Genomic DNA, 26,857 nt, shown 5'->3' on the forward strand with positions numbered 1-26,857 from the left:
AAGCAAAAGTTGCAAAGGAAAATAAGCATAACATCGTTGATTGGTCTTATGAGCTCATCTGTTGGGTCATAATGAACTGCAGCCACAACTAAGTGTTTCATAGCAAGGGTATCATCCGAGTTTTCCAACTTATGGGCCCTGTCATCACCGGTTTAGGGCATTTGATTCTGCATTTGTCGCTTCGTGGAGAATAAGGCTACCAAGTCGTCTCATCACAATTTAAACGCTCTGAAAGTTTTTGGTGGAGAAGGAGTTGGCCAATATAAATAAAGACTCAGCCTGGAAACTATGGTGGAAACCAAAGGAAGATCCTTTTGAAAAATATATGTAACACTAACACCAAAGAGAATCGTTTATGTGGTCATATCTTATGGTTCTTGTTGATCTTGGTGAAACTGATTTTACTCATAATAACAGATAATTTGTAGTGTCAGTGCAAGTATTATTGATGTGTTTTGGGCGACAGCATAATATAAATCGAGCTATTCATAACTATGTTACATTTTTGTAGTCTAGAAATTACAAATTATATTAAATTTTTATTTATGGTGTGTTTTAATTATGAAAAATTAAAAGTGTAGATAATTTTGGACGAAAAGTGACTAGTAGCATTTTTGTCTGTGATTAAAATATAAAAAAATATTATTTATAAGAGTTAAAATACACTGATGCCAAAAGCACCAAATTCGTTTGAAATTATATTTTTGCAACTTTTTGTGAATTTTTATTTTATTTTAATGGTTTTTCCTGATATTTTTCCATAGACTCTTAAATATTTAGCGCCGCTTCAAATGCAACAAACTAATACTTTGGTCTAAAATCTTTACCATCACTCCCATATATTTAAATCTTAGAAAACCGCAAAGTATAGAAATTTCATTGTATAAAGCCTCCATGGTTAAAGATGGGGGAAACTCAAAGAAAAATAACAGTTGTAAAACTAGAAAAGAAAAAACCTTTAGTGATATTATTCCTTTTTCTTTTTTGTTCATTTTTTAATAAATCGATGTGGCGTGAACATCTTACTAAATGTGTAATTAATATTTTTCCTCCACTAAAGATCTATTTATTATAAAAAGTTATTCCCTTTTTAGCAGTAGTTTATCCCCCCTACAATCATATAACAAGTTGTTATTTTTGATAAGGGTCTTAATTTAGTAGTACCATAATTTTCACTTCTACTTTCTCTTATCGCTCTACAAAATGCCCATGCCTACTTATACCAAATAGTGACCTTTTTTGAGCTTTTAAAACGTTTAATCAGATTTGCTACAAGTAGTTATAAGAGATATAAAATAAATACAAACCACACATGTAAAGACATAAGCAGGAATTACTATGTTGTCGATCCTAAATTCTACTCTGGTTACATCAAAGACAAATACTTATAATAACTCCCCAACAAATCCTCAGTGTTACTGTCTTTCAGTCGTGAACATACACAATTATAATTAATAGATGTTCTTTCATCAAGAATAATGGAGCTTTAATCAACTTGAACCATCTATAAAATATACAAATACTCTTTAAATCCAAGTAACTTATTTTATATATTTTTTCACCTATGTCATTTTCATAGACTTGTATGAATAAAGAATGAATTTTAAAACAAAAATATATATTTATTCAATTATTTTATATTGCTCTTGAGCCATGGATTTTCATTACATATACATTTTTCTATATATATATATCATAATAACTTTGTATATGTAATTTGATTTATTTATTTTTTGTTGTATTTTATATTGAGAAATTAACAAATATGACAGCAATAAGTTATTCAAATATATGATTATTTATTATTAAATAAAAAATCTATAAGATGTAACCCCTGCTGTAGTGTTGTAATTCAAACTATTAACTTTTTTGACAAAAATGCTTTAGATACAGTACATTTTTTACATATCGACATTTGTTATTTTGCTATGGCTATAATTTTTATGGATTATTAAAATTAAATATTCTGTAAAAAGGTGCCCAGTTTAATTACTTACATCCAAACAATTTATTATATCATCAAACGATAAAAATGTTTTCCTATAAAGGAGGAAAAAAACTTTTTTTTAAATACTTTCTATAGACAAATTAATATATATGTATATAGTTATAGGTATTGTGAAATTACCACCGATAAGAGCGTTGGTGAGTTAAAGCTTATTATTAAGAAAAAAAATTATCTAGGAAGCGTTGTCAACGAAAAACTTTTTATTGGAGATGAAGTGAGTACTGAAGGTTCTACTACCTAAAAGGTTCCAGAAGAAGTATCACAAGAAACGGAAGAAGCATATAAAAACAGTCCCTTCTCCAATGTTGTAAGGATAATACCCTCAAACGAGAGTAGAAATGAAGATGGTGAATGTGTCATTGTAAGTGAAGACACCGTTGAGGATGCAAATGTAGGAGTTATACCCTCAAACGAGAGTAGAAATGAAGATGGTGAATGTGCCATTGTAAGTGAAAACACCGTTGAGGATCTAAATGCTGAAAAAAATAGGGATGATGTCAAGTATAGCCGACAAATCAGGGATCAGCTCAAATAAAGATCTTTGAGATGAACTAGAGAATGGAAGTCGATGGACGATGTAACCAGAGGAAGAAAGAATGCTGTTATATGTCCAGAACAAACACAAAAAAGTGATTACCCTTTTTCTCAAGAAAAGAGAAACCAATCAGTTAGATTATTAAGGCACTTATCACTGAAGTCTCTTGGTGAAACATAAATAGGGAAGAAAAGTAAACGTGTTGGTATTAAGTATACATATAAGCAATATATAGGATAGGTGTTTTCGCTGGTTTTCTCATATTCCTTCAGTTTTTATGACATTAGTTGTCTGTTCCTTGAATGTAAATTCTCTGATAGCAGAGCCAAGGAAACAGAGCTGATGAAGTACTTGTTATTTCTAGGTTGACTAGATATAGTTGCCTTGGTTGATACGAGAACAAGGATCAAAAGTTTTAGTGCGATTCCTAACTTTTATCATATTTTCGAATCGAATTCCAATGAAAATAGTCGAGGAGTAGCCATATTAGCAATAAAATGTTTGAGTCCTATGTTGAAACATTCTTACTGCAGGGGTAATCTATAAAATCTAATAAAATAAGTTGGTGCTTTCGTCGATACTTTCGGGATTTGTGTACCAAATGAGGATAACCCTGGATTTTATTCTAATGAACTGTATCCATTAATTGGTAATTGTTGTACTATAGTAATCAGGGATCCAAATCTAAGACTGAAAAACAAGAATATACTGCAACAGGAAACGGTAATTATGAAGCCTCTAGCCTTATGGAGAAAAAATAATTATTGACCGTGCTGAACTTTTAGTAATGGAATCAAACACCTTCTGTACTAAAACACGGAACAATAAGGTTGTATCTTCACAAAATAAAAAAATAATCGAAAAAAGATGTGGTAATCTTGATTATTTGAAAAATGTATGGAAGAAGAGCAGCTGAGCTGTGATGACGTAGATCTATAACGAACAACTACAAGATTAAGGGAAAAAATCATCTTCTGTGTTCAATAAGGATATCGACCGGAATAATTCAGATGTTAATCATAATTCTAGTTTAAGTCAAGAAAAGGACTTACACGCACAAGTCCCCAAATGAGCATCAATATGATTCCCCGTCTTTCATGATCATACACACACAGTAATGTAACTATATAGTTGGACGTTCTTCCTTCAAAAATTAAAGAATAATTATAATAGCCAGGGAAATAAATAAAAACACTATGTGGGTTACAACTAAAGAAATTATTACACTCGTTTTAGGCCATAGCAGTTGGTACCGTATAGCTGTAAATAGTCTTGTGTTTAGTCTTATCCAGGACCATTGACTGAAATCTAGTCAATTTCCACTAAAAAGTCATTAAAAATGCTTGTGTAAGAATATTAGGGATGTTTTATTTTATTTTTATTATTCACTTTTATTTAATAATAAAAAAATTGTCTGTATTATAAATCATTATTACAAAGACAGGCATATTTTTAATAAAATATTTAAAATGCTCTGAATACTTATTTCATATATCTTCTTTGTCCTAAGAAACTATCCACATTTATGGACAAATACAAAGATCATTAATTTTTAGGATCAGTTTAAAGGACTGAGAGTTTAAAAATAAATAAGATCAGTCCTAGAGTCGAAGAAACTGAAATCAACACAACATTACTCAGAGGAGAATAGAATATATAATAGTGGACCGTTTGAAAAAATAATTGGATGTCAATTTTTAGAAAAAGTATGAATCTTTATCGGATTTTATATCTCAGTTTTTTATTAACGTCAACACAATTATAAAAATTATCTGTCTATAACTGGAGTGTGCAACCTATAGTCTCCATATCATCAAACTCAACAGTTCTATCTTGAGGAAAATGTTATAACACTTCTTATCTTAAAGATAGATAGATGATAGTTACATTATTACATTAGTATTCTTCGGCAAATTATCGTTAATTTTTTGATTATGATTATTGATCCTTTGGAGACGCCGGAATTTTCACTTAAAGTAGCTAAAAACTAAATTTAGTCTTCTAAATCAAATAAAAGCTGTAAACTGTAGCTAAAATGATTAGTTATCTCAACTTAACTCAAAAATTCTCATACGAATCTTATAATATATTCAAATATGTCAATGAAATATAGGGATGTATAAGCCTGTGTACATAAATGAAGTAAAATCAAAAACTGGGATTTTCTGTTTTTCTTGATATTTTGCTCAAGACTGTTTTTATATTGATGCACGACATGTATCTTTTAAAATATGACAACTAAATGTATTTTCAAGCATATTACAATGCTGTCACATTCCAAGAATCGAGTTTCAGGCTCAAGCGATTGAGGAATGAAAACATACAGTCCTACTAAATCATCTAAAGGCAGTGGAACAGACTGTGTGAACATGAGTGACTCTATGTATATGTTTATTTATTTATGAAACATTCAATCATGACAATATTATTATGGGAAAAAAATCCTTCTTATCGCTATTGAAAAATATTCCATCATAAGGAGTAAGCGATGTTAAAAATTGAAAAAATATCATTACTAAATGTCTTTATGGAATCATGTAAATTACAAGACCTCATAAAAAGTTCGTTCATGTAGTATTTATGTGATCATTTCAATCCTTTTCTCAAAATCTTACACCAGGTAAATATTGATATATTTATGTCATATTTTTATAAACGATAAGACGACAACTTTATTATAATCTTAAATTTATGTTCATCCTTTCCGATCTAGTATTATTATTATAGTTATAAATTCTGACTTTCTGTTAATGTAAAATATTTCATATCTACTTATGTATAACTTGTACGAAAATAAGAATGTGTTTAGTATTTATAGGTACGTAGGCTGCTATATATATTTCTGGCCTAATAATGAAAATGCGAATATTTATCATCAAAAATGGTTTTGATGTTTTTCAACGTATTCTCCATCATTGTTTATATACTTTTGCATGCGCTCAAACCAATTGTCGAAGCACGTTTTCCAATCGAGACACCTCCAAAACATGGTTTTTAAACGCTTCAACAGCATCTTTTGGCAACGAAAATCGTTGACTATGCATTTTTTTCGTGGTGCGGGGGAATAAAAATAAGTCCTTATGTGCCAAGTCAGGTCTGTACGGCGGATGACCCATCAATTCGACGTTTTGGCCGATCAAAAAGGCGCCGGTTTTAGCCGATGTGTGAGAGCTTGCATTGTCATGGTGAACAATGATTCGTCTTCTCTTGTTCATTTTTTAAATTTCTCCGAAGACTTCAGGCAAACAAATTGTTACATACCACTCAGAATCGACCTTCCTACGATGCTCGAGTGGATCAGTCGCCACATGACCAGTTTTGCATCGTGAGCGTATTTTTTCAACATTTCTTTACACTAATCCGACACACGCCTAGTCTTGAGCGATTGCAAAATTGTACAGGATCCAACGAGAACAAACCTTTCTTACGGCCAGGTGTAGATATAATATCGTATGTATGCTGGCGAAAGAAATGCCAAAGGATGCACGGACACGGAATTTGTCTTTGAGCGAGTGTTGGCCACGGTTTAATTCCTTAAACCAGTTTTTCACATTGCCATAGGATGGTGCTTCATCGACATACAAAGATTTAAGTTCATCAATGCACTCTTCTCGTGATAATCCACGTCGAAAGTTGTGAAAAATGATAGCTCAAAAATGTTCACGACTTAGTTTCATTTTTTAGCCAAATATGATTTGACTGTAAACAACAAAAATGAAAGTGAGTTTCGTTAAAACATTTTATGTTCGATTATGCAAAAATGTCATACTTACCAAATGAAAGGTCAAATCGCACCTGGCAACACTTAGTATAGCCTAGGCGGAAATATATATAGCAGCCTTCGTATATGCTATTTATATAGAAGTTGTAACTGGAACATTAAGAGGATAGCTAAAAACTAAAAGTTACCAAATCAAATAAGACTTCTTTTAATTCAATGTTCTGCATAAAAATATAAATACATGTCAAAATGCAGATGGATCCAGAATATATGACATCAATAATACATATACCGTGCCAATCGTGATTATTTACCCATTTTAAAATACGAAGTGTTTTCGCAACAGAGGCCGTAGAATACAACACAGAAACATTATAAACATTTAAAAAAATGATTTTTAACCTCTCAAAGTTTGTATAGTAGAGATGAGTAAATAATAACTGTTGGCCCGATATACATAATAAATAACCTTATACTATTTTATATAATGAATAAATATTAACAGTCTCATAAATTTTAATTTAATTTTTCCCAATGACAACTCAAAGAAATATATATGAACTTTAATACTAATGAAAATAAATATTTTCTTTAAGCTATTTAATATACTGTTGTAAATATGTATATATATACTTATATGTTGAAATAGGGAGATAACATATTAATTAATGTGCCTTATTTATTCAATAATTCAATGCAAAAAAATATTTTGAAAATACACAAAAACAAACAATTTATTAAAAGTTAAATTGTTTGAAAAATAATAACGGTGGGAAATTAATAATCATAAATCGACAATCCTTGATTATACCAGTATGTTTGTAAACAGTTCAATGCCGTTATTTGGTAATATAGAGGATTAGAATTCGTTTTCTGAAAATACATAGGAATTTATTAAATTTCTTTATTAAGTATCCGACATAGCTCGGAATTATATGTCGTCGTCAAATAGAAAAAAAATGTTTTAATAATATACATAAGGTATCCCCCCCTTTTGATTTCTTTAATAACTTGCTAATGTTTAGGTAGACACAATTGTTGCTTCATTGTTATTTCTTGGACCAATTAGTTACCCGGTCATAAGATCACTTTCAAAATTGAGGTGTTGACAGAAAAAAGACAAACAAACTTTTACTCTGTTCTCAGCCCATAGGATGTTTATTTTTTATACCTTTTTATCATGATATACAGTTTCCTTAACAATTTAATGAACAAATGAGTGATTAATTTGAGGTCTCTATTCACATTGTATATTTCCTTCTCTAGGAACGATTTAACATGAACCTAGGCACATCAGATTCAAGTTAATAACTTCTCCAGAGGGCGTTGTCCATTGAACTACTTCGTTCCATTACAATTTGGTTTGGAGTGAGAGGGAAGAGTATAAATTTGAGAGGATACATTATGGCAGGGTAAATGTTTTTTAAAACGTAGTGGTGTTGTAACTACCGTCTGTAGTATAGTGACGTTTTAAATGTCCCAGCACCCCAGTAACATAATTGTATCGATATACCAAATAAGACTAAACGATTTCAAAAAAAAAAAAAAAAAAAATACATTATATTGTCGAATCAGTGATTGGGAGAGTCTGTTTAACTCTTTCTTTGATTATTCGGATCGATGTTTTGTGAAAAACACGTGCTGTCCGTGTTCATTGGAACAGTTTTGTATGACCACCATTAATCTGAAAATAATAATAATGAAGATATGATAATTTTCTTCTTAAAATAACATGGTTTTTCTACAAACGGAGTTATGCAGAAGCAGATTGTTTACTTTAGGATACATATTTGTGTTTTGTCAACATAAAAATAATCTTCAACAAAAATAAGAATAACGGAGAACATCGCATTTGATTTTTGGTCTTACATACATAAATATACAGGCAAACAATTCATAGACCAATTTGTATATATTTGCTTTGTATTCTAATTTTCGGAATGACTTAAAATATCCAAAAATTTTATCTATAGTTAAAAAACCTTTTTTTGATCAAAAAACTTATATATGACTTTTATATGGCCTTTTGAATAAAAATTTATCCATTTTTCACTTTTATTGTGATTTATTGTTATTTTATTTGCAGCACCTCCTATGGACTAATAAAAATAATTCGTCAATAAAAATGTACGATAATTAGTCAAAAAATTCAAAGTCAATCGACATCTAGGTAATTATCAGAAAAATCCTGTTAGTTTGCTTTTGTGTTGATGGGATACATATTTAAAATGGTTATATCTTCAATTATTATGAAAATTTTATATTTATACAAAAAAAAAAAGTTTTATTTTATGTTAAAATGTGTAGCAATAGAATAATTATATTTGAAATTATTGACTTTCGTGGTTGTATTATATTTTACGAACTTAAATACGTACTGGGCCGTCAGAAAATCTTGGAATATAATGAACATTCAATAATTATATACTTAGTGACTTTAAATGAAATTCTAGAGATTTTTTTAAAAATTGGAACTTGTTTATTCTTCAAAAAAGAATTGGCATATATTCTGATTGGACGTTAGAGGTGCACTCTAAAAAGTACTAGAAATAAAATGTATTTTATATTGAATGGAATATAGTTTATAAAATTCAACAAAACAATAATTATATTTCATTAACAAAGTTTTAGGTATCAAATGGATTAACGTTAATGATATTTATATTATAACAACTGATCTGTAGTGATGTCCAAATAATGCATATAAATGGAGTTAAATATACATTTAAAATGTAGGAAAAAATCTAAAATATAAACGAATAAGTAGAAAAAGGCAAAAATGTAAATAAATCCAGTAAAAAGGGTTACTTCGGTTTTAAATTTTCTATGATTTTTTTTATCAAGCATCTGATTCCTCAAGTGGTCCTCCATTAGCCTTTTCATCTGATGAGTGAGAAGGTCCTTGAAAATGCTAAAAGCTCTTTCACAGTTCACGGATGTCATGAGGACGAAGTTGAAGCTCACTATGATGTTGGGATTCTCCTTCACAGCAGACTCATACTCCCCATGGAACACTAAACCAATATTACTTATTTTTCCCCATGCTGGGATCTTCTCTAGATATCTTCCAGCTTGTGGGCAAATTTGGGGATGGTCAGGCTCTCACAGACCTTCTTAATGATACAAAACGTGTGGACAGGAGGCAATCTTTCCTTGAGCTGACTGATAGTCTTTTTTAGGATATTGAAGTTTGACTTTATTAAGGCAAGGTCTTGGAAAAGATATGAATCCTCAAAAAGCTTCTTGAACTCCTTGATGGGCCTGCTCTCGTCGTCATGCATTTGCTGAATAAACTCATTAACGATGAACAAGTCTTCGTAGTACTAAAAGGCCACCTAGAGCCATGTTCCCTACCCTGTACGAACTGGCTCTTACAAGTGGCAGAAAAATCACATAGGTCCATATCTTGGTGCCACCAAGCTTTTTAATGAGGAGCGAGGGTTACAATATTTGGCATATTATAATAGAGCGGAGTGTGGACGGTATACATTTATATACTCAAAGGTTTTTTTAGGAGGAAATACTATGAACTAGATGGATAACCATTGCTACAGAGCATAAATAAACAGTATAGTATAATTAATAGTGGTAAAATTTTAGAATGCAAATGTTTGGAAGTACAACTTCAACCTCCACTCTCTTCTTGAAAGTTGCACCTACCTTACAGATAAATTCTTCTGACAAGTCAGTGCATGATCCTTTGATGGGTACTAAAGAGATCTCCCCGATCCGTGAGGCTTGTTGACAGCAGCTTCCTCAATCTTTGCCTAGATTAACTAATCCAAAAGATCAAGCTCCGAGGAACTGGGAGGCCACATGTTCTTGGACATATTCAAAAAAACCTTGGGCTCTACACTTCATCTTCTCCTTTAAGGCTATCGCAAATGAAATTTTTCAGCTTCTGTACTCTTGATTTTGTATGTTCGTCTTCTTTTATTATTGTTGAAGAGTAAACTCGCTCCGATTAATTTTGTTAGCTATACCGCAAATCGTCCTCACTGGATTTCTAGCAAGGAGGTTTTTGACATGAATTATAATGTCCTTTGTTCTTAATGTTCCTTTCCAAACATGCTCAGAATCTCTAGCGACTGTTTCTTGGGCTTCAAATCGCTTTTTAATTTAATTTAATTTTTTCGAGCGTGCGATCATTTCCAGCACCATAATTTTTTGGGGTTCCATTCGGTCGTCGTTGAAGATACATCTAATGTTTATAAATACAAACAGTTGCAAATGATTATTAGAATATATTGCAATCTCACTTTTGTAAAAATTTCTATTGAAGCTTGAGCTTAGAACATTTTTGAAAATTTAAAATTAAATATGATGCATTTACAAACGTAAATGAAAGCTTTAATATTATAGGTATCTATAATATACAACCGTAGAATTGCTTTGGAATTTATAAGGCAGATGCCCATATTTTTTTTTTTTTTTTGTGAATTTAATGAAAGGGTATAGAAATGTCGGCTCGCCCTACTTAAAAGGATTTATTTTCCTTTGGAGACAAAAACAATACTTCCTACAAAAGATGTTCCGTCAGAAAAAGAGCTACTTTCAAAGGAACAATCTTATATAATATACTTTTGTGTATATGTACACATTATTTGGGAAATTTATATTAGTATCCTTTTAGCATGGGTGTCTATTTTGATGGTATTATTATCTTTTGTATAAATATTTTGTCGTTTAGAGGCTCGTTTCACCTCCTTTTAAGCATCTCATTGTAATTTGTTAGAAATATCCTGGAGACACAATTCTAAGAACTTTTCTTTTTTTGATAAAAAATAGGACATTATTTAGTTTAATACGCCATATGTAGAGCTGTGAAAAAAGTATTCTTGTTTCAGTATTTTTTGTGGGAAGTATGTCCATTAGCTTATATTTTTTTGATGTAACATAAATACCAGTATGAGTTTCAACACTAATATACTGTATCGTTTTTAATGTGTGAGTACTGGAGATAAATATTGTATTTCTGTAAAAACCAATACAAGAAGTTCCACTTAGAATGTATCCATCACCAATTTCAAACTTAAACATTTGGTAACATATATAAAAAAGACAGAAAACATTATCAAATTCTGTTAGTTTTTTTTGCTTCAATGAAATCCAAAAGTATTTGAACTTTACAAGGCCTTCAACAAGGTTGTACTACCTCATGAACATGAAATCCAATCCATCCTGAACTTCTCAATGTAGTTTTTGTTTTCAAGAAGAAAAATACTATTTTATTCATAAAAATTGATATCAATTTTGAACTAGGAAGAATTGAAATTTTAACACCCGTAGCTATATATGCTAATACATCCTACCTTAAATTTAGTATTAAAATCAACATAATAGCATTTTGTATTGTGAAAGTTAACGATCTAAGATAAATTTAATGCAGTCTTGTAGAAAAAATTTATGATGAGATCTCTTTAAGGAATTTATGATGACTTTAATGTTTTTAACCATATTTCGAATGAAAACAAAATAATAAAATTGATTCAACTTTATAAAAAATGTAAAAACAAAATAATGATTTTTTTTACTGTCCAGCATTGGATATTATAAGTTTTCCATGCTTAATTTGAATGATGCGTGCATATATATCAAAAATAACAGATTAGGGTTACAAAATCTCATTATCATAGTACAAATTAGAATAAAGCTTTAATGTTGTTATTAGTTGTTGCAAGTTTATTATTGCTCTGAAGTTAACATTATAGTCTCACTTTGAGGAAGTCAAACTGAGAAAAATAATTATATCTGCCGCTGCAAGATACTCATCCATATCCTTAAATATTACAAAATTACATACGTATTTATGGAACTACGCTTATTATATAGTAAAAATATTTCCCTACGAGTTCTATCAGACACTTTCAAACGCTAAATTTTATAATGAAGCGCTATAATAAACATTGTGTCAAATAAAATTCATTATTGTATCTTTGGAAACAAAATATGGAAACGCGCCTGTTAGCTTGAGGACAACTTTTTTGTTGATATATATTTTCCCATGCAAAATGTCGCTTGTTATAATATCACAGATGACGCCACATTATTAATAATAGTAATTTTATTTATATGTATGCAATTTTTTCTTCCCTTCGCAGAGTTTATTTTGTTAATTCTCTTAAAAGGGTGAGTTTAGCAGACAAAAAAAATGTTAGCACGACCATTACTTTTTGCAAATTTTGATCACGTTTTTTACGTTTCGCTACATTGTTTAAAGCTTTCTTTGGACCTAACCATTAGATATTTTATCGTTTTTTTAAGGAGTTCGTAGATCAATAAGATTGATTTTACGTATTTGTTATTATTTTTACAAATAGGATTCGGTCGTCAATTATAATTGTACTCTCTTAGTTTTGCATTTAGTACATCATTTTGAACTTTGTCTTCTTTAAATGTTTTCATTTAGAAAAATAATCTATCAAGCCATAGCTTTTATTTAAATATTTAAATAAATAGTGTGTAAATCTTCTTTTTGAGGTCCGTGAACATGAAATTAATGTGAGAATAATATGTTTATTTATCTTCGTTATAACACAAATTTTCTTGCTATTTATGTATGTATACATATTTTATGTGTCCTTTGTGTTAATAAAACAACATTTGTACGTTTGTTAGTCTGAAGAGGTCTCCTATTTAACATAAATTGTTTGTAGCTTAAGCACAATGTCTAATATTACAAAAAAAAAAAAGTACTTTACATAAACATTAACCAATGTGTCTTAAAATAAAGTTTAGCAACAAGGGCATATAGTTGAAGCTAACCGCATATTTAAAAAGAAAAAAAATGAGAGTACATATATTAATGGGTTGTAAATCATAAGCATTTTTATATGTTTTTATTGTTGGCAACCTGCATATTTCTCAAGCTGTTATTATTATTTCATTCTTGAGGAGAGAACATTTAAGTACTGAGTAGCTAACTGTAAATTCATCAGATTCGTTGGGGAGTTGGTCAGCTATATTACTAAAGCAAAGTTTGTCTGTTCATCGACCCCTTAATAACTTTAATTTATGCTGGGTATTATTACTAGTGAATAAGTAAATATATCACTATAAGAAAAAAATAACGTAATCCTCCCAAAACCCATTTTTAAAGGTCTGATTTTGCTTTTGTTACGCCTGGTATAGTAAAAATACACTAAAAATCGAACATTTGTGTATTTACTTATGTGCGATTTTAATAAATTTATACTCATCTGTATGTACTAACAAATGTCATTTATCAATGCAGTAGTACTACATATATATAAAAAAGTTAATGTAAATTATTTGATGCAGATGTATTTGGAAATAATAAAACGAAAATAATCATTTAAGAAGCCTTTAACTCTTCTACACTATTCAAATGTGAACATATTATTTGATAATCAGATCTATCATTCATTCATTTAGAATTATAACAATAAGCGGAAGTGAAATTCATTATGTGTACATATTTTTCATGTATATTAGGGAGGTTTGTGCTACATTTTTTTTTTCGAATTCCAAACACTGCTAGGACGTAGAGGTGCCATGTGAACAGAAAATAACCTATGCAGAATTTTGTAATTCAACGACGTCATACTTATGTAGCACATCTAGGTCAATTTTAAAAAAAAGGTGAACATTCTTTATTTACTCAATTAATCATTATTCTTTATTTTGCATTAAATTATTGTGGTAGAAAATTTTCAAGCCCATAAAAATATAAGTACACTTATTTTCTAAAGTACTCCTATGGAGGAAAAAAAGTTCAAAATCAAGGGAGTTATATTCTTTTTTTTTCTAAAAAAGTAAAAAAATAGATGCTCACTATACGCAAATCATCAAAATTTCCTTAAGTTATTCGAATAACATTTTTTGTAGGTTAAATACTACTTTTAATAATAAATGTTTGTTTTAATATTTATTGACTAAATATATAATTTTTCACGTTTTCAAACTTCAAGATCAAGATGTGTGACCTATCAGATAAATAAAAATTTTCATAATTTTTTCAGATATTAGTTCACATGACAATATGCCGCATTAGCCTTAATCAAAACTTGAAAAATGTTTAAAAACAAACCGTCCTAATATATGTATTGTATGTACATTTTTTTGTGAACCAAATAGAAAAAAAAACTAATAATAATTCGTCAACCATTACTTTTCCCTGGAGATGAATAGTTGAAAAAAAGAGTATTACAAAAGTTCAAAATGTAAAAAAATTCAAAAGACCTACACCCACCTCGCCTCTTTCTCTTGTTTGCTTGTATTAAATATACTGACGTTAAGGAGTGAGGAATATGAATACCATACACACACACAATATGGTTATTGCTTAACTGTTTCATACAATAATGGAATTGCACACAACGGATTTTCTTTCTAAAAGAAGCAACCATTAGTCCTTTTATTATCGTATGTAGTTTTTTTATTTGTTGAAGTACATGGTGCGTGTATTCATTTCAGAAATAAAAAATATCAAATCTACAAATATAAGTAATGGTCGAAATATTGTAAAACATTTATTTAAATAAATACCTAACCCCCTTACCTTTATTGTATCTCGCAACTTTTCCCCTGAAAAGAAACAATAAGCAAGGGTAAAAATCAATTTTTCATTACCTAAACATTTCATTTTATATTTTAATTCGGTATCACTGGAAAAAAATAACATCAATTACTTTCCAATAAATCTGGAAAGTCTTATTTTAAAAACCCTTTCATGAAGTTTTTTCAAGATTTATTGAAAATTTGTTTCATTATATTTAATAAGTATATATACTCTATACCTTCCAATGGACGTCATTTCAATTGATGATGCAACTCTGACATCAGTAGGAACACTTAATCCAGTCCTCCAAATTTATTTCATAAAATACTTATTTTGTAATTTTTTCGTCCTGATATTGTATATTCTTTTCTTAAAAAAGAAACATAAAAACGGCAAAATAAAGTGAGTAGAAGTAAATCAATAATATATTTAAAAACTATTGCATTATTTTTAAAATATGGTTTATCAATATTAACAAGAGCTAATTTGTCCCATCAGCCTTTAGAGGAAAATAAGCAGAAACATCGACAAAATACAAAAGTACACTTTTTTTAAACAGTTATCCTATGATCTATGAGGGGTCGTTATTGGTAAAGTTCAGTTTCAAATATTTTAGCAAGTTTTTATAAAAATAAATACTTCAATTGTTTATTATAGCTTTACCAGTAGTAGGTTACATTAAAATTAATCTACGTTCTCCTGACCGTCTTTGTTATTGGTTCTTGAAAAATATCCCATACTTTAAAGTATTCTTACAAATTTTCATTAGGGCTTCAAATTACAATAAGATACAGGGAGCAGGGATCAAATTGTCGCCTACTTTAAACCTTGATAACTTGAAGACGACATTATCAAATAAAAAACCGGTTACCAAATAGGAAAGCTATTCTCTTCAGCTGACGATACGTATTTCAGTTAGCATCATGTCGTCATCATATGAGGAGATAAAGATCTATAAGTGGAACGAGGAGCTTTCGAGGTCCGCCGTAGTCATGGCATTGGTTACTAATGGAGGTGAAATCTCCAATTCAACGATTGCTTCAACCTTAGGAGTGAATTTACGGACTGTTCAGCGTATCCGTAAGAAGCTAGAGGCCACCTGGGATGTTGATGCCACCATAAAGAGGGCACCCAAGGAGGAGGGCACCGACAGGAAAGTCAGGGACACCAACGTGACGTCGTAACCAAGGATTTGTGGCCTCCTAACTCTCCCGACCTTGATCCTTTGGACTATTTTGTGTGGGGCTATGTCGAGAGACATACCAACAGACATCCCCATAGCACCAAGGCCAGCCTTATGGACTCCATCAAGGAGGTATTCGGCATGAGATGGTTATCCAATGAATAGCTACTCTATACCTATATGTTCGTCATAGTTTTGATTTTCAATAAAAAAGTTAAAAATGTATATTTTGTGTTGTTTTTTGTAGAAAAATATTCTGGCGACAATTTGATCCCCGTTCCCTGTATTATATATATATAATGAAATCGTGCATCTTTCGTCTATATTTCAATTGCCCTCTATAAACAAAATCCGTACAAAGCTTGTATACCCTAACTAAGTTCCACTATTATTTAAAAGCCTAAATTAATAATAATAGCTATGATTAATTTATTTATAGTGAACATTTAAAGACCCTTATTAGCTATATTAGAGTATATAATTAATCTAATTAAGCACATTTCTTTTATGGCAGACATATTTTATCGATTCCTTGGATTATTTCTTATGTGGGGTCTAGTGTACTCATCTTTATCATAAACAATGGATATTTATACCTACAAGATAGGTGAGATACATTGGTAATAACATCACAGGTTAATATAAATAATGTTGATGATGTCATTACAATAAATATGTGCTGAAAATATGCTTTTCTTCAGAACCAGACGCGTCCTTAAAATTGAAGACAGCCCCAGAGGGGACGTCAAAGACAAAAAACAAAACAAAAAAGGTTTTGAAATTAGACGAATACTTGAGTTTCATAAAGAAATTTATGAATTTGAGAATAGTTCTCTGAGTTTGTAGATTATGATAAGTAAGCAAGCCTCTGCATTCAGACTGTGTATTTTATTGAGCCATTACTTTTTTGAAAAGTGAAATTATAATAGCTATTTCTTAAAGGTATATTTCCAAAAATTGCAGAAAGCGTTTCTTTAGAATTATCTAATGCATAGAGTTGTAAAAAAATATTACCTGTTTGTATTCTGAAAGAAAGAAATAGAAAATAAACATTGTAACTTTGAAGATTACAATAATGTTTGAAGAAGGAATAGTTTAGCTGTTATGAGATTTTTATTAACGTAGCTACAAATAGTTCTGAGAGGAAGGAAATGAATACAAATCCCATTCCGTATTTAGATATGAAAAAGTTATGACTTACTGTGATATCAATCCTCGATTACATTTTGAGTCCATCGATGACATACACTTTTAACTCATTATCAAATCTTCAGTGTTACTCTTTGTCATTCAAAAACACATACAAATGGGATTACTTTATAATTAGATGTTTTCTCCACAAAAATCAAAGATAATCATAAAAGTTTTGGGAGGTAAAAAATACTATGCGTATTGCCAACTAGAATAAAAACCCATGCATATTATTTTTACATTTCATACCACTCTTTTTATAACAACTTTGAAAAATCTAGAACACTATTCAAGTTCCAAGTCACGCACTCGTTTATTTATGAATTTTACCTAACAGAATGCTAGCTACTCACATTTTATAAATTAATAACACTAATGATTAATAGTTACTTTAAAAAGATTATAATCTAGGCAAAAAGAAAAAAAACTAGAACACAAGGAGAAGACGTGTATGTAGTCTGAGGTTTACAAGAGGAAACTATATTTTATGGTAGGTAATACCTATACAACTATTTCTTAATGAAACCTAACATAATATATAAAGTCATAAAACAGTGTACATATATATAATAATGATCATTTTCATTATATATAATCATAAACCATAACTAGTAAATTTTAGATGATAAATAATTATATTCTCCGCAAAAAGGTGTCTTCTTTTTTAGGTACATTATAGTGCTTTACCCTTTAAAATTAAATATTGATCAATTTTGACAACTAATTATTTTAGTACTTCAAGTTTAATTTATTAGTTATTCATAAATCATCAAGCAAACTTTTAAATGGGTAATTTTATGCTATTGTTTTTTTCCCTCATAAATGTCACGAAGAATGTTAATTTAATTTATTTAGCTATTGCAATGTATTTCTGGCTACAAGGAAATTTCTAATAAAATACTCTATACAAATACAATTTTTTTATAGTACTGACTAGTAAAATCTATAAATAGGTTTAATCGATAACATACATTAGAAAAATCTAAGTATGGTGTGGTAGATTTTGACGTGTCTACATGAAACATTTCTTCAAGTCATTGAGACAAAAACATAAAGTGTTGAAACGGTCTTTGGTCTTCCCTACAAAAATATATTTGATGTTTATAAGAAAATTATATATCAATAATTGAATTTGCATACATATAGAATTGCATAAGAATTAGATGAATATACCAATTTTAGAAGTCTAAGTAGAATAGTCTCATATTTTTCCTCAGAAACTCAAGTCATAAAACAAGTTATTCAAGTCTTTAATTTATTATATATTAAAGCCATGCAGGAAAATTTGCCAAAAACCTTTATGGCGAATGTAATTTTGCCTATCAGACACATTGCCAAATTACCAATTTTTCAACAATAAGTATAAATATATTTGAAGATTATTCATAACTTCATTGCCTCGAATAACTATTTTAACCTTTGCTACAAAAATAATGAAAATCACTCAGTAAATCCAAGCATTATCTGGCTAAAACATAAATACAGTGTATTAGTTGTCCGCTAAGATTGTTTCGATATCTTGGTAGAATATTTGTTGTATTGCTTTTTAAAGGGAATTATGCTCCTGATGTACTCTAAATTTCTCTTTTAATGGCATACCAATGTTGATAATTATAGAATCAAAGACGATAGTTAACTAATGGCAAATAGTTACTGGAAAATGATGGTGGCAAATAAATAAACATTTTATCTCGCAAATTGGCGTAAAATGAACAGAATTCATGATAGCTTATACTTATATATTTTTTCGGCAAAATGTCTGTTTGGTAATGTGTGTATGAGGCAAAATGGATTTCGTCAAAAATTTATTCAGCGAAGTGTTCTAGAACACATGAAAGCTAATTCAAGTTTAGTGTAATTTTTGTAAATTGCATTTATTTCTAGTGCATAAAAATTATTTTTCTTTCTTACATTTAGAATTTTATAATAAAGAGTCTTTTAATCTTATACAAAAAATGTGTTTTTTTTTCCTAAAATTGTTCATTTAACATTTTCACAAAAAGTATAAATATATATTATAAGAAATGATTTTGAATCTATAGCACTCAGTTATAAGTGAACCCAACTCATTTTCTAATCAGATCAAACAAAAATAAATAATCAATTTATTTTAGAAAAAAAACACATTTTTCAATTGGACTAAGAAAAATGATGAACTACTGTCGTGTATTTGTTCGTAGTAATGAGACTGAAAAATAAAAGGAATACATTATTTACTGACAATCGAAAGTAATTTTTTCTAAAGTTTACCTTTGTTATATATTATACATAACCATATATTATGTATAATATGTTACAACATCATTATCCATAATAAAATAGAAATTACATTTGCGAGTAACAGATATTTTTTCCAAATTATATTATAATTAATATAAAATTAATTATTATAATCTAGCCATTTCATAGGAAGTTTATGTACTTATAAATTGAATTGCATTCAAGTATTTCTGTTTTACTTTGTCGTCAACTAAATTCAGATGTAATTTTTTTTATTATATTTTTAAAGCCTATCTTTAATATTCAATAGAAATTTGTTGATAGTATCGTATAAATAAAATCAATTATTGTACTAAGTGGTTATATCCAGTTATCCTACAGGCCTTTCATAACATAAAAAGACTGACTTACGCGTGATTTTTATAATCCCCCACATGTGGTCACATAAATTGTTAAAAACTGAGTATTTTCTTGAATACTGTCCATATACTTCAAATTAAAGCTTTTTAATAAAACAATAAATAGGCTTACTTCATTTATAAGTAGATTTATTTTATAATTATTTCGACAAAATAATATTTATATGTTGAAAATAAAGTCAATTGAATTTGATTAAAAATTAGCTCATGACCTTTTTTATTTATTTAGCATATTGCAAACCTAACTGTTTAAATGATAAACATGAAAATTTACATTCACGTTTAAATCGTATTAAATTCACCGAAAAAATTTAAATTTTAATAACCATGGCCTTAGTGATCTTCTAATGACCTCTTTACGGAAATGGACCATTTTATTTCAATTTCCACTCATAAAACTAGCAATAAAACTCTAGGTCACCCTCGTTGAAGATGTTACTCATAAAAATATATCACTAGGATCAATTTTGGTCTTTGTTCTCGATGATATATCCAATAAATTAACAAATAGTTACTTTATTTATATTAACAAATTTAGACACAAGATTTATTCAAATCAAATTTTTTAAGTAAATTTATTTTCAAATCAGTATATTTATATTTTTATATAGTATCATAGATATAAATAATTTCTTCTTGTAAGGTTCAGACAAATACTAATGACATTTGGTAATTATTTTATTGCATACGTTGAGCGAAGCAACTTTTTTTGATAATTCCATATAGACATCAAAAGTGCTGAGTCAACTTCTAAGTCAGCTAAAAGTTTCCAGTACTTTTTTTGACTTCTTTGTAACAAAGTTTTCAATAAGTGTTTTGACCTCCTGTACTTAACCAATTACTTCCCGAGTGTGGAAATTGTTTGAATTTTTTTAGGAAATTTTGTAAAGTAGCTTCTATTAGTAGAATTTAACTACTCAATCAGGGGCATCAGCACAAAATATAATAAATAGTTTTACTAGTTCTCTATTTTCATCCCTGCAATATCTTTTTTGAAGATTATCTTTTGCAAATTCAGTAGTTCTATCTTGTATAACTTCTAAAAGACTGGTCACCTCTTTATCTGCAGTTCCAGGTCTTATAGCTATTTTGTTGATTGATGACCATTTTTAAAAAATCTTTTGAACAAAGAAACGATGTGGCAGCTGTAAACTCATGAAAAACAGTTTCAATAACTAATTCCATTATACGGTGTCTTCAAAAAAATGGTAGAGGTTTTTGCCCTAGTAATTTTTCAAGTAGAACACAAGTTCCATTATTGTTGCTGGCATTTGAACTTATAGTTACAAAACACATTGCTTTATACTTTATATTAAATATGTAAGCACTCTTCGTTCAATTTAAAACTAACTCATAATTTATTTCAAACATAATCAAGAAAAGAAATGTATCAAAGTGATATATTTTTTGTATGTTGATTTTTATTTCTTGTTTTATGTGTTAAAATTGAATTTAAATGGTCACTTTCCGTGAAAAGGTCATAAAACTAAAGCCATGGTAATTGAATATTAAAATTATTATTTTTTAAATTTAATATGATTTAAACGTAATTGCAAATGTTCATATTTATCACTCCAATAGTTGGGTTGAGATATTCTAAAGAAATAAAAAAAAATTCATGAGCTAAATTTCAATCAACTTCAATTGACGTTATTTTTAACAAATAAATATTATTATATATAATTTGATAAATAATTATATCACATATTTTATTTTTAAATTTATTAGGCTCAAATTATTTTTTTTACAAAAAAGCTTTAATTTGGAGTATTTGGACAGTATTCAAGAAAATACTTAGTTTTTTCTTCATAAATATACATTTTCAAAACTGTAGGGCCGTTAAGCTACCTCTAAATATTTTTCAAAACTATTCAAAATGTTCTCAAATAATATTATCGTTACATCCTTCGTGTTATAGATACTTGTAGCTAATATAATAAAACTTCATTATAGCTAAGTTGTTATTCTCCAAAATATTTTTCTAATTGTCCGCGTTATTACGTTAATTTTTAGTTATTTTTGTAGCATATTGGCGGATCTTTTTTACAGCACTCTAATTTAAATCCCCAATAACTCACCAATATTACTTTTCGTTGTTTCACTAGTGATTACTTTATATTTACATTTCAGTTTTTGAAAATTAAACATTGCACAAATACAAAAAATATCCCTCATGTTTGAGACAATATTTTCTACAACTCTAATCATATGAATGTCCTCTGCCTATTGCATAAAAATATGTATTTTGTATAAGCTATATAACGAAACTCTAGAATTTCATGATTATATGTAATTTGTATGAAAAAACTAATATTATTTTACAAACATTAACCTATATCATCAAAATTTGATTCCTCTATCGCTACTATGAATTTTTAATAGTATTTCAATGATATCACCATGACAATGAATACTTTATTAGTAGGAAACATTTCAATAAGGATTGAACAACATAAAAAAATATTATATCCTCATAACAGTCCGAGCCAGTGTTAGGTATTCTTTGCAGGGGGTAATATTTTTTTCAAATTGTCCGTCTGACATCTCAATTTTAATTTGTGTAGGTTCGATATTTTGTCACAAACATAAATGTACTTTATGTATATGAACTTCAAAGAAAATTTCTTTAGGTCATATAGAGTAGCTGTAGACCTACTTTTAATGTTTAGTTGATGCAATTCAATTTAATGCATTCAAGGAAAATTAAAAAAATATAGATATCTTCCACACTCACAACAACCATGTTGACAGTATTCCGTTTAGTAATAGATAATTATATAAATAACCATTCCTTGACGGCCTACAACCACCCCCTTGAACATTTCCCCCGTCATTTAATACAATAAAAAGATGAACTTCCCTCATAATCTCGAAAAAAAAACTATTAAATAATTTTTATAGAATATTATGTAAAACTATATTTTGGTCATATTTTTCTACGACAAAGGTGCGTTCCTCACTACTCCAACTAAAAAAAAAAGCTTTAGAATATTACCTCAAAAAATAATACCACGCACATTCTGCTTCCATCTGATTCTCAGACATGAATATACGTTGCTGCACTCTGTATTTGTCCGAAAAGGGAGAAATTATTTTTCAAAAAATAAATAATATTCTTATAATTTGAAAGCTTAAGGGTATGATTATGTATATATCAATATAATCCATCCCTCTCAGATAAAAATTCTGAGGGCATGTATTCTCCTTTCGATATCCACACTCCTTTTGTGGAGGTCAACTACTTTTCTTATACTCAAATCAATAGTTTAAAAAAAACCATAAAGATGTAGATATAACTTTGGATTACTTTACTTTTAATTAATTATGTGCTTTTTAAGTAACTGTATATCAACATGAATAATTACAAATCATAAATGAACATTATAAACATATACATATATTAGATAATAAAATAGAACAAAAATTTGATTAAATGACTTTGTCGAATTAACTAGAGTATATAGACTTAAATTGTGTTTATCTCTAAGGAGTTTTGTCTTATTTGAATTTTATTCTATGGAAAAAGTTATACATATGCAGGGCTATTAATCCGCTGTTTTTGTTGTTGCCAGGATACTAAATTTAAACACCGATAGACAGGGTATACACTGATTTTAATAAAGTTGATCTACCGACACAAATCCTTAACTTGAAAGACACTCTTATAAAATAGATCATCATTAGATAAGTAGCTTACACAGTAATAGCACGATCTTATGTCAAATTGGGTAGAGAAGATTTGGCAGATATTTGCGACGTTTTGAAATACTTAGCCAAGTCTATTTATATTTTAAGCTAATTCAACCCTCTTTATACCGACGGGTTTCAAGAATATACTTTAGTAGTCAAGGATTTTTTATTTGATAAATATCTACAACTTTTTATTACGAGAACATGGGGTATATGATTCATTACATGACACATTTCCACAAAAAAATGGATTTGATTAAAATTTGCTATGTGGTATTGTTGACCGTATACAAGCTAAAGAAATTAAATAATGGATATTTAACCCAATCTGTTCCTGAGTTCAGAGGACTGAAAAATGCAGGCTAATAACTATAAGATTAGTGATATATCGTAATCCAAATCAATGATAGGCAAGTATTATTCATCATTAAATATTTTAAACTTGTTGGCTTAATAAAATGTTATTTATTGTTGCGTCTTGACGAGCTTTATAATAGGAGAGATCCAGGATGACCAAGAGACATAATAAAATTTATGATTATTTATATACTCTTAATATTTATATATTTAGACGAAAAAAACTAAACTTAAAAACATCTTTTAAAATTTTTTAGACAAAAAAACTTTCATCTTAAAATTTTCAAATTCGTTGATTATGATATAGAGATATAACCACTATAATTTTTTTAAACTGTTTTGTGGAAAACTCATGTAATAAGGAATAATGGTGTTATAGATAAAAATCATAACTTAATTTATCTAATATTTTTGTATATTTTTTAAAATCATATGAAAGGTAATGCGGAGTTACCAAAGGTTAATAGAAATAAAAGGTTAGACAATCACGTAATCGGACTTGCTAGAATTTTCAATTTATTGTACCGTAGGCAAGATAGACAGATTTTGATATCATAGAGTATAACAGCGTTACTCAAAGAGTTATATTCAAGGAAGGAGATATAAAGCTAATCTTGGTAACATTTATGATGTTACTATTAAAAAGCATGATGGAAGTCAAGCATCAGTTGTAAAAGTGTTATGGGGTAACCTTGTTTTTCTATTAATCTCAGAATTATCCATATACATAGCTTTGAAAAAAAGTATACTTTGTATATATAAACGTATATGCATTTCTTTATTTCAATATTATATTTTTTATTGCAATATTCCTTTTGTTTACATGAAGTAAAAACAACCATAAAAAATAAAAATGAATAAGGTGTAATATAAAAAAATTCATAATTTTTTTCAATTAATTTGTATCTCCTTAGCAATTCAGACAGTGCCTACATGATGATTGGACTCGACAATTTTCATTATTTTATCTACATTCTCGAAAATTAGCCTTTCAGAGCGTGGTGCATATTTGAAATCAATGCAATCAAAGCAGAATCGGCACAACCACAATGACGCCTTTTTGGCTATAACAATCTCGTGATTTATTAAACTATTCAATTTTTCAGCCGCCTGGCTCAATTGTAAGTCTTTATTGAAGAAACCCTGTAAAATATAGCGTAATTTCTTTTTACTAGTGTCCATCTTTGACGAGTGTTGAAACAAATTAACTCAAAGTTTTACGAAATTGTCAAAACAGTTTTTATAGTACGAAATCTTATGTTTGTAATGTCATAAAGGGTAAGTCTATTGCCCTAATTCCCCACGAGATATATATTACTAAAACCATTAATTGGAAAAAATAGTGTAATTCTTTCTGCTACACTTGTTAAGTTTAAAAATCCATATTCATTCTATTCTTTGTTTATGTTTGTTCCTCATATATACAGATACTTAATACCTGCTTGTTATGATTATTTAATAGTGTAGCTATGTTTGTCGTAGGTATTTGTAATGTAACAGTTTGTGGTCTTATCAAATAAATACATATAAAAGCATATGTAAAATATACATGATACATACAATGTATTATGTATTGTTCATGTAATATAATTGGAAAAAGAAATGTGCCAAGAAGGGGACAAGAGAGACAAAATGAAAAATCCAAAGCACACAGATATTTCTTATGTGTTTATCAAAATGTATAATAAGGGTTCTATTACAACAACATCAGTGTGAATCCACACAAAAGCGATATCGATATTTTATCAAAATGTAACCCGTAAAAACTACTCTTGTCATACAAATGTAGTTATCCTTAAAAACATAATGTCACTTGTTGTATGTGAAAAAAGAGTATGAAGGGAAAAACAAGGGCAAAATGTTCATTAATACAGCAACACTGCTATTTCTTGGATCAAAATATGTTTATGATTTACACCAGGGTACACTATATACAGTGCATCTCGTAACTGTTTTTCATGAACACAGACCGACAAACATTTTTTTAATCTTATTAATATACGTTATTTTATTTATTAAAATTATACCAAAACTATAAGAGATGTTACCTCAATGTAAAAATGATCAAAATAGACAAAATAACTTTTTTTCCTTTTTTAATTTTGCAATTACTATTTCTATCTATGCTTCGTTTATCCCTATATAAGTATTTGCATCCACATACTCAAGTTTATGCAACTTGATATCCATAACAATACTTGTATTTCTGTAACTGCGTTTAATAATATTAAATATATCACAATTACAATGTTTATTTTACATTCAACAAACCTTGTCGAGTTAAAATAAATTTCTGTGAATATGGCATGTATTCTATTTATAACCTTGCATTTATTTTTTTGTTTATTTAAGCATAATCAGTATATATATCTATTTACCCCAATATAAATAAACTGTCGTTAGCAATCACCTTGATTATGTATGTACTCTACATGTTTCCCCTGCTTTTTGAATATCCATATTATTAACTTTATTTACATACATAAATATTTTTGTATGGAAATTAATATAGATGAATAAAATATGACATATGACAGACATTTTTTTGTAGTAAGAAATATTGTGAAGTTTTTTTAATTTTCCAATACTATTATTATTTTTCTTTAATTCTTGAAACGAGAATATAGTAATCACTAGTTCGTCTACTCATGAAGCACGGAGTGTACTGACAACACTGATAACACTGATAATTTAGTAGAATGTATGAATTCAATAATTGGTTAGACTTAGAGTAGAACTGAAGATTGACAACAAAGTAACTCCTGCTTATGTCCTTGCTGGATAGATAGTTCTATTTCTATTTAATTAATTTTACTCATAGCTGTATCTAATCAATCTAATAAAACACCATGAAAGCTGAGCTTATCATCTGTGAAATATTTTTCAAATTATCACAATTACCATGCCAATTTTCGATTTCTTATATTTTTGCATTGCAGGTTTTATCAATTCTAAAAATTCACTTGGTTACTTAATATTTATAAAAATCTGTTTACAAGTCATGTTTTTTTA

The sequence above is a fragment of the Lepeophtheirus salmonis genome, chromosome 3, assembly GCF_016086655.4.
Source record: "Lepeophtheirus salmonis chromosome 3, UVic_Lsal_1.4, whole genome shotgun sequence".
NCBI classification, from domain to species: Eukaryota; Metazoa; Arthropoda; class Copepoda; order Siphonostomatoida; family Caligidae; genus Lepeophtheirus; species Lepeophtheirus salmonis.